General features: G+C 48.8%; 1 protein-coding gene across 2 annotated transcripts in view; it reads right to left on the bottom strand.

Annotated features, from left to right (window-relative positions):
* Window positions 1-18,748, bottom strand: part of kcnj13 (potassium inwardly rectifying channel subfamily J member 13) — a 61,568-nt gene that overhangs the window by 23,814 nt on the left and 19,006 nt on the right. The window contains exon 1 of one of the 2 annotated variants that reach the window (XM_037268446.1): window positions 18,438-18,623. The exons of the other annotated variant lie outside the window; for it this stretch is intronic. The gene's annotated coding sequence lies outside the window, so the exon portion shown is untranslated. Of the gene's footprint in view, window positions 1-18,437; window positions 18,624-18,748 lie in introns of those variants that run through there. 2 annotated transcript variants of the gene reach the window in all.

The following is an 18,748-nucleotide window of genomic DNA, read 5'->3' as shown; positions in this document are numbered from 1 at the left end:
ATAAAACCGAGTTTGAGTCTAATCGGTAGATCAGGGTTCGTATCTATCGGAGGATTTTTAAACGAAATACGAGTAAGATTGTGTTGTCTAGGCTCGATATTACCTCTAAAATGTTTATTAGCACGGCAGGAAGATACGACCATAAGAATTTTATAGTTAATACTCGGCAAACATGTAATATTATCCGGAACAGGCACCGTTCCATCAGTGAGACCGGTCAGGGTGGAGTAATTGGATTTGTCTACTATCTCAGTAGAAAGTGTGTCAATGTATGTTGTGGCACTATTCAAACTGTGACGCTCTAGTCTACACAAGGAGCTTATGTGCATGCTGGGAATCTAGCCTAGCGCTAGTTGACTTTAACTTAACAGACTCCAAACCCATCTTAACAGGTGGCCTAGTCACTTGTGACCCAGCCTGCTCTAAAGTGACCTGTCATGAATGGCTCAAACAGTAATCTATGTTCCTTGAAAGAGTGAAGGCACCTTCATGGTTAGGATGAAGGCCGTCCTTCCTCAGCAGGTCGGGACGGCCCCAGAAGGAGGACCAGTTATCTACAAAATACAGTCCCTGCTTCTTAACAGAAACCAGCAATCCATCGATTAAGGGAGATTAATCTACTAAACTGTGGGAATTGTGGCTCTTCATCACACCCTTATACGAGTGCCTGCCTGTCCGGCCAATGGGGCAGAGGTGCCAGCGGTGTGGTAGTTAAACCACTTCTCCAGAGTGTGCCACTCTGCGCCCACCCCTGCCAGCCCTAGGTCTCGCTCATCCACTGCTTCCAGCCACACCACCATCCACTCTGTGGGTTCCAGTACGAAGCTGTTTAAATGGTGCACAGTGGAGCTGGATGGTGTGTGCTGCTGGACACTGCAGCCTCCAGGCCCCTTCTAAATGTATCCACAGTCCGTCGGCTCTTTCCCTGACTGACGATTGAGCCGGGTGCAGAGGACCTGTACGGCTATGGGCAGGTTAAGATTGGCAAGGTTGGTACTGCCACCTCTGCGGTGCGCTATGGCTCCAGAACTCTCCCTGCATTCACCTTTCAGGTGTCTCGCCATGGGACCAACCTTTTTGGATTCGACCTGTTTAGTGCCCTGGGCTTCTCCATCACGGACAACTTGGGCGCCACCATACTGACGGTGGCCTTGCTCTGGCAGCACCACTGGCTTCCACTGATCACCGGGCTGGGATTCCTCACTGCCTTTGACCAACAGCCGCTCCTAGATCCAGCTGTGGGCCCCAGTCATCCAGCCTCTTCGCCACCTGCCCCTCGCCCTATGTGACGATATCACGACCGAGCTGCAGAAACTCCTGGACGCAGGCATCATTGAGCGGGTGGACGCATCACAGTGGATCTCCAAACTGGTGGTGGCACAGAAGAAGACGGGCGGCCTACGCCCCTGCATCGATCTCAGGCAGGTAAACAAAGTGGTTATTCCGCATAAGTACCCGCTGCCCCACAACAGAGGAGCTCTCGGACAAGTTTCATGGCTCAGTGGTCTTCTCGAAGCTTGAGCTCCACCAGGGCTACCTGCAGGTTCCCCTGCACCCAGAGAGTCGTAACCTCGCCGCTTTTATTGCGTACATGGGGGTCTTCAGGTACACGCGCATGCCTTTCGGACCTGGCTCCGCCCCCAGCTGTTTCCAAAAGATCATGACCACTATCTTCGCTGGCATCGCAGGCGAGGTTGTGTACATGGATGATATTGCGGTTCATGGTGCAACGTCAGCCGTACACGATGACCTCCTTTCCAAGGTGCTGGATATTCTCTCCCACTACAACCTCACGTTGAACACTGAGAAATACACCTTTGCTGCGTTCATCATCGAGTTTGTGGGCTTCCGTCTGACCGCTGATGGCCTCACTCCAACATTGATGCCATCCTGCGCCTGCCTGAGCCCATCTGCCCGGCGCAACTGTCCTCATTCCTGGGAATGACTGCATTCTACCTGCGTTTCCTCCCCCACTACTCTGAAACCAAGGCACTACCCTCTTCAAACAGGATGCGTTGTGGTCTTGGACTCCTGCCTGCTCCGCAGCAGTCCGTCGGGACTGAACACAGTCCTGTGGCGTTTGCCTCGAGGTCCCTCATCCTGACTAAAGAGAGGCACTGGCATGCGTTTGGGTGTGTGAGAAGTGGCACATGTACCTCTATGGGTGCCACTTCACACTACGGACCAACCACCAGGCATTAACCTCACTCTTGACGACAACTGGATCAGGACACAAACTACTACGCCTGTACCGGTGGTCGCAGAGGTTGCAGGCGTATGATTTCACCACTGTGTTTACACCTGGCAAACCCCTCCAAACAGCTGTCTCCCTGCAGGAGCTTCGAGCAGCTTCCGCACAGGACCCTTTGTTCAGCCAGTTCCGCACGTTCATCCAGGAGGATTGGCCGGCCAAGGTGCCGGAGGAGCTAGCGCCTTTCCACCATGTCAAAGGCAACCTCTTTTGCTGGAATGACGACTGCATTGCAAAAAGGCTGTGAAGAGTGATCCCTGTGGCCTTAAGACCCCGCATCTTAGGCATGGTTCACAAAGGTCACCCAGGCATAGTGAGGGTTAAGCAGCACTGTAGGGGTCTGGTCAGGCATTGACAGGGACAATTAGATGATGGTGACGGACTGTACAGCTTGCCTCGCCAGTGGCAAGACTGGCCTGCCACCATCTCCACATTTACAGCCCCAACCCTGGCCTGCATCACCTTGGCCCCACATCCAGGTGGACATCTGTGGGGAGCTTCAGGGCACCCCTCACCACCAGCGTTTCCTCCTGGTGGCCTATGATCTTCACTCCAAGTAGCCTGAAGTCCTGCCTGTGGGGTCTGTAACCACCAAGGCGGTCGCCGACTTCCTCTCCTCCCTGTTTGCCTGCTGGGGTGTGCCTGACACCATCACCATGGATAACGGCCCCCAGTTAATCTCGGCTGACTTCGCTTCCTTCATGGAGAAGATAGGAATCAGACATGTCAGAACTGCCCTGTATCACCCGCAGGCCAACGGGTGGGTGGAAAGTTTCAAGAACCGTTTGAGAGCACACTTGGGTGATGGCCTCCCATTCACAGCTTCCTTACACAACATCTTGCTACACTACAGGGCAGACACTACACACCACCAACAATAGCTCCCCAGCCTTCCTGATGCTGGGACGTGAACTCTAGCTTCCCCTGGATCAACTAGGACCTCCAAGGGAAGACACTGGCAGCAAAGCCCTCTCCCTGAGACACGGTAGCAGGGAACCAGCAAAACATGAAGCAGCGCTACGACAGGGTGCGTAGGGTGAGACGGCTCGCACTTGCAGTGTCAGACTGGGTCCGCATCCGTCGACCCAATCGGTCCCACAAACTGCTCTCCTTCTGGTCCTCACCACAGCTGATCACAGTACAGTTGGGACCGGCTACCTTCCGTCTGGCTGATGGCTCCAGGTGGCATGCTAGCCGCCTTAGACGGGTCACACTTCCATCTGCCAAGGACCAGGCAGCTGCATCTGACCCACGTCACACAGACTGGGATTGGGGCCTCCCTTCCCTGCAGCCAGATAATCCAGTGGGGCACCCACCGAAGGTTGATGCACCAGATAATGGTCTGGAACCTGGGCCCCGCCCTTAAAAAAAACATGTCTTGGTTTCAACACCCGTTGTAGAATAACGCATAGTCCGTCATATAGCACAATAATCTACAAGGCTATGCGGGTAAACTAGTAGTCTACCCAGTTTACCGAGATAGGTTGACTATGTTCGAGTCTCAGTCATATTATACTGCACTAACTTGTTTTAGTAGGTGGGCACTCTAAGATGCGTGGGGGGGTGTACGTAGTATGTGACTTTAAGTCACAGTACGAGTGTGACGTCACTACCGTACAGCAGTGGGTTTTGAGAAACATGATGACTGTGATGCAAAATAAACAACAGTGAGCATGTAGCTGTTTTCCGTGTATTTCTGAACATAACTGTAGCCACGTATTGTCATATGGGCTAGGCCAGGGGTGGGCAAACTACGGCCCGCGGGCCACATCCGGCCCACGGGACCGTTTAATCCGGCCCGCCAACCCTGAATTAATTGTATTATTAAACTTTTTTTTTTGTCATTTTGCCCGCAATGACTGCGTTTCCCCAGTAGATGGGGAACCGCTCGCCTGCGCATTTACTACCGGAAGCCGTGTCAGAAAGCTCGGTGCACACTCACAAGTGCGTGTACGTACGTACTCAGTAGTACGGACATGGCGCACTCGCGCTCTATTTGTATCAGTCCCGAATTTAGAGCGTGGGCTGTGACGACAGCATTCTTGTAATTCGCTCGCTGAGCTTTCAGATACAGTTTTACGCTAAAGCCACCCACAAACCTTCCCCTGGAATCCTTCCATTAAAATGAGTGGCCCGAAGAAAAGAAGTGAGTGCCGAATGTTAAAAGAGTGGCCAATTTGGCTCGACGTACGCGACGTGACGTTCAGCCACATCAACCCGTCACAGATCGAGGTAAACGGATCTCTCCTAAGAATTGCCACAACAAATTTTACTCCAGACTATGATGCACTAGCAAAAAAGGGAGACCAACAACACTGTTCCCACTGAAAATGAAGGGGAGGCTCTCAAGTTTGTTGTAAAAAAAATGCATTTTGAATATGATTTGTACACATAGCAGGGATTGAAACTAGCGACCATTCTCATTTTCAAACAATGCAGGATGCTCAAGGACATTGATGCACCACCTGTTTGCGACTAATCTTAACCTGTAAAGTTCTTAAGGCTTACTTTAAGGAAGTGTTTCCCGTTTCCTCACCTCTGTTACCAGGTGTTTGTGAGTTAAAACTCTGCTCTGATGTTCAGATACCCCTCACCGTGTTGCCGTTTTGATTACTTTATTTGGATGTATGCTTTCACCGATTCTTCAAGATGATATATTTGGTCAGAATGTTTGCTGTTTGATGTGATCTCATAAGATAAACATTTTTCATTAATCTGACCTGCAGGCACTGAAGTGATGGAGACTGTTATTCATAATAATAGTGTCGTATTTTATGAGAATCACTGATAGCAGTTTTTTAGTGATTTTTTTTTTAATGCTGTTAATAAATGCATTTGTTTTCAAAAAACTTGTTTGGAATATCCATGCTTTACTACCTACTAAAGGCCAAAATCTTTTATGCAATGACCTTTACAGGTCACTTATATTACTTCACACAAACACTACGTCCATCTGCTCCTGGTTCGGCCCTCCGATCCAAATTTAGAACCCAGTTCGGCCCGCGAGTCAAAAAGTTTGCCCACCCCTGGGCTAGGCAGTCGCCTCGCTTGTGGGTGGGTGGCCATGAGTATTTTCTATAGAAACCTATACTCAAAGTGCCCACAGTAGATGCATTATCCATATGCTCACCCATTCACACTCAGATGGTGGTAAACTACGTAAGTAGCCACGGCTGCCCTGGAGCAGGCCGACAGGAGCGTGGCAGCCAGTGTGCGCTTGTGACCCACCACCAAACATCGATACACCAGTGGAGCACTGGTGGATGAAGCGTCTTGCCCAAGGTCACAAATGACACATGACTCGGACAGAGTGGGATATGAACCGCTGACCCTATGGTTACCAAACAACACGCTCTACCGCCTGCGCTACTGCCGCCCTTAACAATAGACATACACGTGCACAGCGTGGTGATAGGTGATATGAAAACAATACGTGTCATTGCGGTCCAAATGGTGTGTACGCTTTTTTCTTTTTTTGAGGGGGGGGGGGGGCTACATGTCAGGTGTGCAGCACCTGATTGTGACGTGGTACCGGTAAGTTCATTCTTGACAGTGTTTGTTTAAAATTGCATGGTAACAAGAAAAAAAAAGTTTGTAATCATTTAAACTGTTTAGGAATGTGTAGCGAATATTTTTGTAACTATTGCAACTGTTTGCATTGAAATGACACTGACAAAAATAAAACAAAACATTTGCTATGTGTGCACACATTTGCAAACCATTGGCACTTAGGCTTAAAAGCGAGCAAAATTCAATCCAAAACAATGAACGGGTACATAAACCCAACAAGAATTTGTACCTCATCTCCTGCTTTTATTAAAAACAAAAAGTACTATCCTCACACTGCTCGACAAGCAATACTATATTAGAATTGTTGCTAGCGTGAGAATATTGACAGTTCCTTCAAATTTTTTGCTGGTGTGAAAACAGTGTCATCCACATACTACATTTGAAAAAGTAACATCACAGCAAACATTGGGCAGATCATTAACATAATACAGGGAAAAAATGGTTCAATGACGGAACCTTGTAGAACGCACTTAGAACCCTCAAGAAACGAGTATTTTATTCAATTCAGAAGCCTTTAATAAATCTAGAAATACAGAAGCAACACCGTTATTTGGATAAAAAAAACACTTTTTTTCTGCAAAAAAGAAATGGCTAAGTCAGTGAGCACAAAATCAAAATTGAATATGTGGCAGGATGCCCTGTCGTATTTTTAGATCAATGAGTTGTTTGTCTATCTTCACTTTGCTACCTTTGAGAAATTTAGCTACGTACTAAACTTGTGGCCAAAATTTGACTTATCTGAGGCGACTGTCAAGCTTTGAGGACAGCTGAGTGTTTTAGAAACAAGCATTATAGGAATTGCCAGCTCAGCGGCCTAGTGGTAGAGTGTCCGCCCTGAGACTGGAAGGTTGTGGGTTCAAACCCCGGCCGGGTCATACCAAAGACTATAAAAATGGGACCCATTGCCTCCCTGCTTGGCACTCAGCATTAAGGGTTGGAATTGGGGGGTTAGATCACCAACTGATTCCCGAGCGCGGCACCGCTGCTGCTCACTGCTCCCCTCTCCCCCAGGGGATGGATTAAAATCACACGGGGATGGGTTAAATGCAGAGGACAAATTTCACCACACCCAAGTGTGTGTGTGACGATCATTGGGACTTTAATCTTTAATCTTTAATCTTAATTCTTTGTACTGTTTCAAAATGTTCCATAGTAATATTTAATTTTGGAGGTTTTCAAATAGCAGATATGTGCCACTTTTGCGCTTTTATTGAGAAAACAGCATGTACATGGTCAATAGGACAGAGATAGTAAAAATGACCTGACTAATAGAAAGGTGACAAAAACATTAATCTTGACGGACTTTGATACAAGGTAGTGTCTCAACTGCATGTTGATTGTGTGTAATAAGTAGGAGTCTTTGTGAGAGAAATAATCTATGAAAGTCTGTAATGTTGCTTCACTGCATAGCAACATTGCAAATAATAGGTTGAGCTTTGACCTTGCTAGTCCTAAACTATTTCTTAATGAGAAGGATGACATTCTACTGGAGGTACGCGTAGCTATTTGGGCCATTTTCTTTCATTATATTGTAGTTCAGCAGAGTTCTTTTTCACACAAAGAAAATGAATCCCTAATCTAAATTGGTTTGTGATGCAGATGGACTAAAATCTCACAACTAATGGTTTCTTAATGTAATCTTGCAAATAATATACATTTCTCAAAAAATTTTTGTGACTTAGAATTTGACTTGTAACATGATATAATAACCTAAAATAACCTATAAACCTATAAAAAACCTTGCAAATTTAAACATGAACTATCATATTGAAACCACATGGAGAGACATTTACCCCCACAATATACAAACCGGATTCGGTTGAAGTTGGGAAATTGTGTAAAATGTAAATAAAAACAAAATACAATGGTTTGAAAATCATTTTCAACCTATATTCAATTGAATACACTACAAAGACAACATATTTAATGCTCAAACTGTCATGCCTCGTCCCCAGTTTTGTTGTGTGTGTATAGGTTGTCATCGTCTCTGTGTGTCTGTGTGCTCGCTCCTCCCCTCCTGTGTGCCCATGATCAGTGTGATCATTCTCACCTGCCTCTTGTTACCTGCCGTGTATTTAAGTTCTGTTTGTGTGTTACTCCCTGTGTTGAGGTTGACGATGCTGAAGCTCACTGTCACGCGGTTTGTTTGGTTCCTGTCTTTTGTTGCACGTTTTTGTCGGTCAGTCCTGTTAGTTTTGTTAAGTCACGTCAGTTTGCCGAGTCTGTCTTTTGAGTTTGCTGCAATAAACCCTGGTCCAAGCTGCACTTGGTCGCCCTGCTCCATTTCCACACTCCATCCGTGACAGAATGCTCCGACCACTACAGCGACCAGCGCTTGGACATCCCTCCACCATCAGCTCCCACTGCGACGCCCGATCCACGTCCATCGTCCGAGCAGGTTCCAGCGCGATCGGCTCCGCTGTCGCCATCGGACTTCGCTGCCGCGACGCCGGACCCGCGGTCGCCATCGGAGTGCTTCTGGCGACAGCAGCTTCGCGGCCGCGATCGGACTCCGCTCCCGCGACGCCGGACCCGCGGCCGCCATCGGAGTGCCTCCCGGCGTCATCAGACTCGCGGTCGCCAACGGGCTCCACCCCAGCGTCGCAGGGCCCTTTGACGTCGCCCGACTTCAAGCCAGCTGCGCCGGACCCGCGATCGTCCCTGGCCCCACTCCCACTGCTGCGGCGCGTGGTGGCTCTTGCTGCTGCCACAGCTCCGCCTTGCGAATGCTGATCGCTGGTCCGGACTTTCGAGTGCCGCTGATTGCGGCGAGGACTTTTTTTTTTTTTTTGCCGCCCGAGTGCGGGTTTGTGTGAGTAGCCGTCCGAGTGCGGTTTTGTGTGAGTGGCCGCCCGAGAGCGGTTTGTGTGAGAGTTGCCGCCGAGCGCGGTTCATGTCCCCAGAGTTGCCGCCGAGCGCGGTTCATGTCCCCAGAGTTGCCGCCGAGCGCGGTTCATGTCCCCAGAGCTGCCGCCGAGCGCGGTTCTTGTCCCCAGAGTTGCTGCCGATTGCGCGTCAGGCCCCCAGTGTGTGCCGCGATTGTGGCCCTGGGCCCCTGACCGCCGCTGCGTGCAGTTCTGTTCCCCAAGTTGCTGCCGATTGCGCGTCAGGCCCCCAGTGTGCGCCGCGATTGTGGCCCTGGGCCCCTGACCGCCGCTGCGTGCAGTTCTGTTCCCCAAGTTGCTGCCGATTGCGCGTCAGGGCCCCAGTGTGTGCCGCTATTGCGGCCCTGGGCCCCTGGACGCCGCAGAGTGCGGTTCTGTGCCCCAAGTCGCCGCCGAGTGCGGTTGTTTCCCCAGTCGCCGTCGTGCGCGGTCCAGGCTATTTTAGAGACCAGTAGGGTCGTCTGGACTGATGCCTTTTGGCTCAGCTCTCTCTTCACCACGACAGACCGGTACAGAGTCCACATTACTGCCGACGCTGCACCAATCCGCCTGTCGATCTCACACTCCAACCTGCCCTCACTCGTGAACAAGACCCCAAGATACTTGAACTCCTCCACTTGGGACAGGATCTCATCCCCGATCCGGAGAGGGCATTCCACCCTTTTCCGACCGAGGACCATGGACTCGGATTTGGAGGTGCTGACCCTCATCCCGACCGCTTCACACTCGGCTGCGAACCACCCCAGGGAAAGCTGGAGATCACGACATGAAGAAGTCAACAGCACCACGTCGTCTGCAAAAAGCAGAGACGCGATGCTGAGGTCCCCAAACCGGACACCCTCAATGCCTTGGCTGCGCCTAGAAATTCTGTCCATAAAAATTATGAACAGAATCGGTGACAAAGGGCAGCCTTGGCGGAGTCCAACCCTCACTGGGAACGAATCCGACTTACTGCCGGAAATGCGGATCAAACTCTGGCATCGATGATACTGGGACCGAACCGCCCTTATCAGTTGGCTCTGCACCCCGTACTCCCGAAGCACCCTCCACAGAACCTCCCGAGGGACACGGTCAAACGCCTTCTCTAAGTCTGCAAAACACATGTGGACTGGTTGGGCGAATTCCCATGCCCCCTCGAGGATCCTGCCGAGGGTGCAGAGCTGGTCCACTGTTCCACGGCCAGGACGAAAGCCACACTGCTCCTCCTGAATCCGAGATTCGACCTCCCGACGGACCCTCCTCTCCAGAACCCCTGAATAGACCTTACCAAGGAGGCTGAGGAGTGTGATTCTGTAATTGGAACACACCCTCCGGTCCCCCTTCTTAAAGAAGGGAACCACCACCCCAGTCTGCCAATCCAGAGGCACCGTCCCCGATGTCCATGCAATGTTGTAGAGGTGTGTCAGCCATGACAGCCCCACAACATCCAGAGCCTTTAAGAACTCCGGGCGGATCTCATCCACCCCCGGGGCCTTGCCACCGAGGAGTTTTTTAACTACCTCAGTGACTTCGACCCCAGAGATTGGAGAGTCCGCTTCAGAGTCTCCAGGCCCTGCTTCCACAATGGAAGTCGTGTAGGTGGAATAAGTATTCTCCCTACCAACTCACGACGTCCCGAGTCGAGGTCAGCAGCACGCCATCTCCAGTGTAAACAGTGTTGACGGTGCACTGCTTCCCCCTCCTGAGACCCCGGATAGTGGACCAGAATTTCCTCAAAGCCGTCCGGAAGTCATTCTCCATGGCCTCGCCAAACTCCTCCCACGCCCGGGTTTTTGCCTCAGCAACCGCCGAAGCCGCGTTCCGCTTGGCCGTCCGGTACCTGTCAGCTGCCTCCGGAGTCCCGCAGGCCAAAACGGCCCGATAGCACTCCTTCTTCAGCTTGACGGCATCCCTTACCGCCGGTGTCCACCAGCGGGTTCGGGGATTGCCGCCACAGCAGGCACCAATGACCTTACGGCCACAGCTCCGGTCGGCTGCCTCAACAATGAAGGCACGGAACATGGTCCACTCGAACTCAATGTCCCCCGCCTCCCCCGGGACGTGGGAAAAGCTCTGCCGGAGGTGGAAGTTGAAGCTCTTCCTGACAGGGGATTCTGCCAGACGTTCCCAGCAGACCCTCACAGAGCGTTTGGGTCTGACAGGTCGGACCGGCATCTTCCCCCACCATCGGCGCCAACCCACCACCAGGTGGTAATCAGTTGACAGCTCCGCCCCTCTCTTCACCCAAGTGTCCAAAACATGCGGCCGCAAATCCGATGACACGACTACAAAGTCGATCATCGTCTGCGGCCTAGGGTGTCCTGGTGCCAAGTGTACACATAGACACCCTTATGCTTGAACATGGTGTTCATTATAGAAAATCCATGTCGAGCACAGAAGTCCAATAATAGAATACCGCTCGGGTTCAGACCGGGGGGGCCGTTCCTCCCAATCATGCCCTTCCAGGTCTCACTGTCATTCCCCACGTGAGCATTGAAGTCACCCAGTAGAACGATGGAGTCCCCAGAAGGAGCACTCTCCAGCACTTCCTCCAGGGACTCCAAGAAGGCTAGGTACTCTGAGCTGCCGTTTGGTGCATAGACACAAACAACAGTCAGGACACGTCCCCCCACCCGAAGGCGGAGGGAGGCTACCCTCTCGTTCACCGGGGTGAACCCCAATGTACAGGCGCCCAGCCGGGGGGCAATAAGTATGCCCACACCTGCTCGACGCCTCTCACCGGGGGCAACTCCAGAGTGGAAGAGAGTCCAGCCCCTCTCGAGAGGGCTTGTACCAGAGCCCAAACTATGTCATGACTATGTCTAGTCGGAACTTTTCTGCCTCACACACCAGCTCGGGCTCCTTTCCAGACAGAGAGGTGACAGTCCATGTCCCAAGAGCCAGCTTCTGCAGCCGGGGATCGGACCGCCAAGGTCCCCACCTTTGGCCGCCGCCCAGCTCACTTTGCACCTGACCCCTTTGGCCCCTCCTACAGGTGGTGAGCCCATGGGAAGGGGGACCCACATTTTCTTTTCGGGCTGTGCCTGGCCAGGCCCCATGGGCAAAGGCCCGGCCACCAGGCGCTTGCCTTCGAGCCCCACCTCCAGGCCTGGCTCCAGAGGGGCGTCCCGCGTCCGGGCGAGGGAAAACTAGGTCCATATATTTTACTCATCATAAGGGTCTTCTGAGCCGTGCTTTGTCTGGCCCCTCACCTAGGACCCTTTTGCCATGGGTGACCCTACGAGGGGCATAAAGTCCCAGACAACATGGTTCCTAGGATCATAGGGGCACGCAAACCCGACTCACGGAGGGGTGCTCAAACTCATAAACTTTATTTTATTTTTCAAATAATAATTAACTTAGAATTTCATGGCTGCAACACGTGCAGTAGAAGTTGGGAAAGGGCATGTTTACCACTTCGTTACATCACCTTTCCTTTTAATAACACTCAATAAACGTTTTGAAGAGAGGAGACTAATTCTCCTAGCTTCTCATGTGGAATTCTTTCCCATTCTCGCTTGATGAACGGCTTCAGTTGTTCAACAGTCCGGGGTCTTCCCTGTTGTATTTTACGCTTCATAATGCGCCACACATTTTCAATGGGAGACAGGTCTAGACTGCAAGCGGGCCAGGGGAGAACCTGGACTCTTTTACTTCGAAGCCACGCTCAGAACAGCACTTGCCCGCTGAAGGCCACTCCCCCTTCCCACGAGCTGCCCCTGTGCCTCTCCGCCGACAGCGTGAGGAGGACGCTTGCCGCTATCGACATCCGTAAGGCGGCGGGCCCGGACAACATCCCGGGTCGAGCGCTGAAGGACTGCGCTGGTGAGCTGACGGGTGTCTTCACGGACATCTTTAACACTTCCCTGCAGCAGACCATCGTCCCGTCGTGTTTCAAAGCTGCCACCATCGTACCTGTGCCGAAGAAGCCTGCTCCGTCCTGCTTCAATGACTACCGCCCCGTGGCACTTACGCCCATCGTCATGAAGTGCTTTGAGCGGCTTGTCTTGGAGCACATCCGGTCAGTTCTCCCCCCCACCTTTGACCCCTTCCAGTTTGCGTACCGAGCCAAACGGTCCTCTGAGGATGCCATCTGCTCTGCCCTCCACTCGGCCCTCACCCACCTGGAGGGGAAGGACTCGTATGTGAGGTTGCTGTTTGTGGACTTCAGTTCTGCCTTCAACACCATTGTGCCGCAGCGTCTCATCAGCAAACTTGACAAGCTGGGCCTCAGTACCAGCCTCTGCAACTGGCTACTGGACTTCCTCTGCCAGAGGCCACAGGTGGTACGTGTTGGCGACAAGATCTCCGCCAGCATCACGCTGAGCACAGGGGCCCCCCAAGGCTGCGTGCTCAGTCCGCTGCTCTTCACCCTCCTGACGCATGACTGCGCTGCCACCTGCAGCGGGAACCGCATAGTGAAGTTTGCTGACGACACGACTCTGGTGGGTCTCATCACCAAGGGAGACGAGACTCAGTACAGGCTGGAGGTTGACCTTCTGACCGCGTGGTGCAGGGACAACAACCTCCTGCTGAACGTCGACAAGACCAAGGAGATTGTCGTTGACTTCCGGAAGGGTCACGCCCAACACCTGCCGCTGACCATCGACGGTGCTGTGGTGGAGAGAGTGAGCAGCGCCAGGTTCCTGGGGGTGCACATCAGTGAGGATCTCTCCTGGTCCACCAACACCGCGTCGCTGGCGAAGAAGGCCCAGCGCCGCCTGTACTTCCTTCGGAAACTCAGGCGAGCGGGGACTCCTCCGGCCGTCATGACTACTTTTTACCGCGGCACCATTGAGAGCGTCCTCTCCAGCAGTATTGCTGTCTGGGGTGGCAGCTGCACTGACCAAGACTTGAAGGCCCTGCAGCGCATTGTGAAAACGGCTAGTAAGACTATTGGTGCTTCTCTCCCCTCCTTGAAGGACATTTACACCTCCCATCTCACCCGCAAGGCGACCAAGATTGTGAGGGATGTGAGTCACCCCGCTCACTCTTTGTTTGAGCTTCTGCCCTCTAGGAGGCGGTACAGGAGCCTGCGCTCCCGCACCACCAGACTTTCCAACAGCTTCGTACTCCAGGCTGTTAGGATCCTGAACTCGCTCCCCCTTTCAGCGTAGCGTCCTGTTCTTGCTGTATGCTCACTGGCTCGGTTTTGCCCCTCATGTTCAATGGGTTATTGGTCTGTTTTTATTCATCGCTCATTTTATTTTATTTATTTATTATTTATTATTTATGGTTGTGCCTTCTTGTTTTTGTATTGTGTCGCCTACTTGTATGTCTCGTCACCGTGGGATGGAGGAAACGGAATTTCGGTTTCTTTGTGTGTCTTGACATATGAAGGGATTGACAATAAAGCTGACTTTGACTTTGACTTTGTAACACGTGCAGAATGTGGCTTGGCATTATCTTGCTGAAATAAGCAGCGGCGTCCATGAAAAAGACGTCGCTTGGACGGCAGCATATGTTGCTCCAAAATCTGTATGTACTTTTCAGCATTTATGTTGCCTTCACAGAAATGTACCGTATTGGCCCGAATATAAGACGACGTTTTTTGCATTGAAATAAGACTGAAAAAGTGGGGGTCGTCTTATATTCGGGGTCGAGACATTATACCGATTTTCACTTGTGCGCAGCGGTAAGTTAAAGGTTGCTGGTATCGACTGAGTATGTTGCTGTGATTGTGTGCCTCTTTGACACAAAGTGAGTATATACATTTTATTGTTACCACTGTCCACTGTTGTGCCGTTTGTCCGATCGCAGTTTGCTTTGTGTGCGCGCCGTTTGATTGACAGCTCCGGCGCGCACCTTTAAGTTTGCCTCGCATCGTACGAGTAGCCGTTACGCAGCGGCACAGCGACTAACGGTCGCCAGCAAATGCATTTTGTTGTCTCGATTGATGACTTATGTTTGGTGTGTTGCTGAGAGTATTTCATTGATGGTTATTATTATTTTTTGCCAATAATTCAGTAAAGTAATCAAAACTGAACCACGTCTTCCCTCCTGTTTTCTGACCGACACCCGGGGGCGAAAAGAGCATAACCATCCGAGCCAACCCCCAATACAGTCTTCAGGCTCCCCAACAATAGCAGTAGCAGTTTGCATTATTTTATTGCAATGTTTTACCTCATTCAGATTTGTTTCAAGACTACAGTCACAGTTAGACTTCACTTTAATGGTTAATGCAGTTATTGAAATGTTGTTGTTTTATCACAGTAGATTGGTTTATTTACATTTCAAAAACCAGAAGCCATTCATTTACAAATGTGATTGCACTTTAATTTACATATATAAATGTTCAGATATTAAGATGTGATAGACAGTTTTTGCATGATTTGAATGAGGCAAAATAACATGATTTTTCTCTCGAATATATTGTTATAATCATTTGTCTCAGATTTTTCTGGATAAAAATTAAATTTGGTGTTCAAAAAGTGTTTTCGCTCCGGAATATAGGTCGCATTAGCCATAAAAACGTGAAAAAAAACATATATAAGTTGCTCCGGAGTATAAGTCGCAATTTGGGGGACATTTATTCGACAAAATCCAACACCAAGAACAGACATAAACGAGCAACAACAGGCTAAAAGATAGGTAGGCTAACGTGACATAAACACAAACGAAGAGCTGAGAACGGGCCTGACGTAACATTCAGAGTTATTCAAATAACTATTACATAAATAACACGTTTATAAAACCATCTGTGTCGCTCCAATTCATTAAATCCATCGATCGTCCTTTATGTCAACAATGGGTGCGCGCCGCTGACGGCGCTTGCACTTCAAAATATTCCACAGGGCCATATAACGATATATAAATTATATATTAAATAACTATTATATAAGCAATAATATTATCAAACCATCTGTGTCACTCCAAATCATTAAATCCATCGATCAAATTCCTCGTCCTTTGTCAACAACGCCGCGCGTGCGCCCTGACGTCAGCCTCGTCGTTATTCCACAGATCTAGTATATAACTATATTGTAGCGTTAACAAAGTACAAGGAAAGACGTGGGTTTGGTAAACGGCTCTTTATTTAACAAAACAAGAGTGCAACGAGCCAACAACTACTGAACTGTAACGATAAACACATTTACAAGTTGCTACACGAAATAAAATATATCAAATAACTATAACATAAATAGTTCACCGCCACACGGCCCCAAGCACCGGCGTCGACTTCCAGGTGTGTGGCGGCGTGGACCTCCATCCCCGGAGGTGGCACTTCCAGCCACGGAGGTGGAAGAGAGCTCCATAGAATAGGACTGGGTGTGCGTAAAAGCCATGTCCGAGCCCCATCCACCGTCCCCGGACAGCCACCGGGCCGAGCGCCGGCCCCCGACTTCCATCCACGGAGGTGAAAGAGAGCTCCGTAGACTAGGACCGGGCGTGCGTAAAAGCCATAATAGTTTTTCAAACCTTCTGTGTCACTCCAAATCATTAAATCCTTCAAACTCTTCGTCCTCCGTGTCGCTTACAAACAAAGCCGCTAATGATGCCGGTAGTACGTGGGGCCCTTCGTCATCTTCGTCATCCCGTGATCGAATCTTTGTCCTTTATTAAACAACCGCCGCGGCGCGGCGCGGCGCTGCTGACGTCACATGAAATTCAAATTACAGTAATCCCTTGCTACATCGCGGTTCGTTTATCGCAATTTCACTTTTTTTTTTTTTTTTTAATTTTGAAAGTTTATGAAAAAATTCACATATAAGTCGCTCCTCAGTATAAGTCGCCCCCCCACCCAAACTATGAAAAAAAACGCGATTTATAGTCTGAAAAATATGGTACCGTTTTTTTCCGTGTATAATGCGCCCCCATGTATAATACGCACCCTAGAAATGGCATGTTGATGCTGGAAAAAAGCCTGTATCCATGTATAATACGCACCCAAATTTTGACTTTTTATTTTTATTTTTTAAATTTATTTATTTATTTATTTATTTTATTTTTTTTAAAGTCCCAATGATCGTCACACACGCGTCTGGGTGTGGTGAAATTTGTCCTCTGCATTTGACCCATCCCCGTGTGATTTTGATCCATCCCCTGGGGGAGAGGGGAGCAGTGAGCAGCAGCGGCGCCGCGCTCGGGAATCATTTGGTGATCTAACCCCCCAATTCTAACCCTTAATGCTGAGTGCCAAGCAGGGAGGCAATGGGTCCCATTTTTATAGTCTTTGGTATGACCCGGCCGGGTTACTTAAATCCGTAAACATAAAATTATTTCAGAAAAAAGATCATCTTTGGGAACAACCGGATGTTATTCTGCCGGTCAGTATCACTGCGCATGCAGTAGCAAACTCGATAGCGAAGAAATATGTGAGACTCTCAACGGGATCACCAATATTTGAGTGATGTTCCAGTTATTGATCACAATTATTTATTATTATAATAATAATATATATAATATATATAATAATTATTTATTTATTATTCACAATTGTCATGGTGATCTTTCTGGTGATTTCTTAAGTAGGCTGGATGTATTTTTTTTGTTGGCGTTGATTTCTCCGACTGCCCAGAAAGGCACCACCGCGATCAGTTAGGTTAAAATGAAAAGAGAGGAAAGTGATGTTGTAAAGAACCATCCGTGACAAGATTTTCTTCAAAAATTGTTGTATGATTTTCTTCACAAAAAAATAAAAAATAAAAAAAATAAAAGAAAAAATAAAAAAAAATTGTACCCATGTATAATGCGCACCCCAGATTTTAGGACAATAAATTAGTTACATTTTGCGCATTATACATCGGAAAAAATGGTAATTTCCCAACTTCAATGAATCCGGTTTCTACAATAATGATTCAATGACCAAAAATGATCTATTCAGTTACCCTCCCATCCATTTTATATATTACTTGTCCTCAGGGTTGCGGGTGGGTGAACCTATCCCAGCTGACTCTGAGTGAAAGCCAGGGTACACACTGGTAGAAAACCAACTCAAGCACAAGAAGTACTGGTACATGCAAACTACACAGTGCACACAGACCACTGCCAGTTTTGGGGCCCTGTGAACTAAAACTGAAGACTAAAATCTAAATCATAAGTATTTGTTCTTTTTGTTGATGCCTTCCTTGACTCAAGTTAAATCATTATTATTATGTACTATTTATAAAATGGAGACTGAAACAAAAAAAAGCTCTTCATCATAGACTCCATGGAGCTAATATGCTTCCAAATCGATGTGTGAATTTGTTTTTGAACACCTAATCCACTTTAAATCAAGTCATCATCCGTTTTGTTCAAATATCTAATGAAAGCAACAATAGAAAAATGCTGTGCTTTGTGTAACATACAGTATTTGCTGTAAAAATACCTTGAGGCTGATGGACTACTCAATACAACTCTATTTGACCCTTGTAATGGTGCTGACACAAGACTGAGACGAGTCATCCATTTCCCCCATTCACAGCTCAAGTTTGTACAAACGAGTAAAAGAAATCTAATCAAGCACAACTCATAAGACTTTAAGTCAATTTCAGTCTACTTACTGAACATGTATTTTCACATAGGTCCTTGTTTGGCTATATCTATTAAATGTAGCACCGACACCACTGTCAATAATGTATAATGATTGAAATTGATAAACAGCTCTGCTCTTTACAAAATGGTTTTACATAAAATTGTTGTTTGATATATACCTAGTATAGTTATACATCTGTATTTATAAAACCAAGTTACATTGTTTCCTCAAATTGAGTAAATTGATCACGTCACAAGTCATTGTCTTGATATGAGAGTCTCTTCTGCCTACTCACCTCAATCTGCAGTCAGGGTTACAGAGGGGCCCTCTGACCTTTTCACCTATGAGTTGGTCTGAGGTCTGCCAAATGAAAAAACCAGATGAAACTGACCGTAATGCTGCAAATAGCAAGTCCTTTGGCAGGACAGGGTATAAATCCCAGAGAAGTCTTGAGACAAACACGGTTTGTGTCACCACTGAGTGTTTTTTTTGTTTTGTTTTTTGTGCTGCAGCCGTAGTGAGCGTGACGCTCTCTGCCCCGCAGATCTGCAAACTTCCAGCTCCAGGCCGAGGATGATTCAATTGGTCACATTACTCTGCATGGAG

This window comes from Syngnathus acus, chromosome 13 (assembly GCF_901709675.1).
Source record: "Syngnathus acus chromosome 13, fSynAcu1.2, whole genome shotgun sequence".
Lineage (NCBI taxonomy): Eukaryota > Metazoa > Chordata > Actinopteri > Syngnathiformes > Syngnathidae > Syngnathus > Syngnathus acus.
This window is presented reverse-complemented; position numbering and strand designations above follow the sequence as displayed.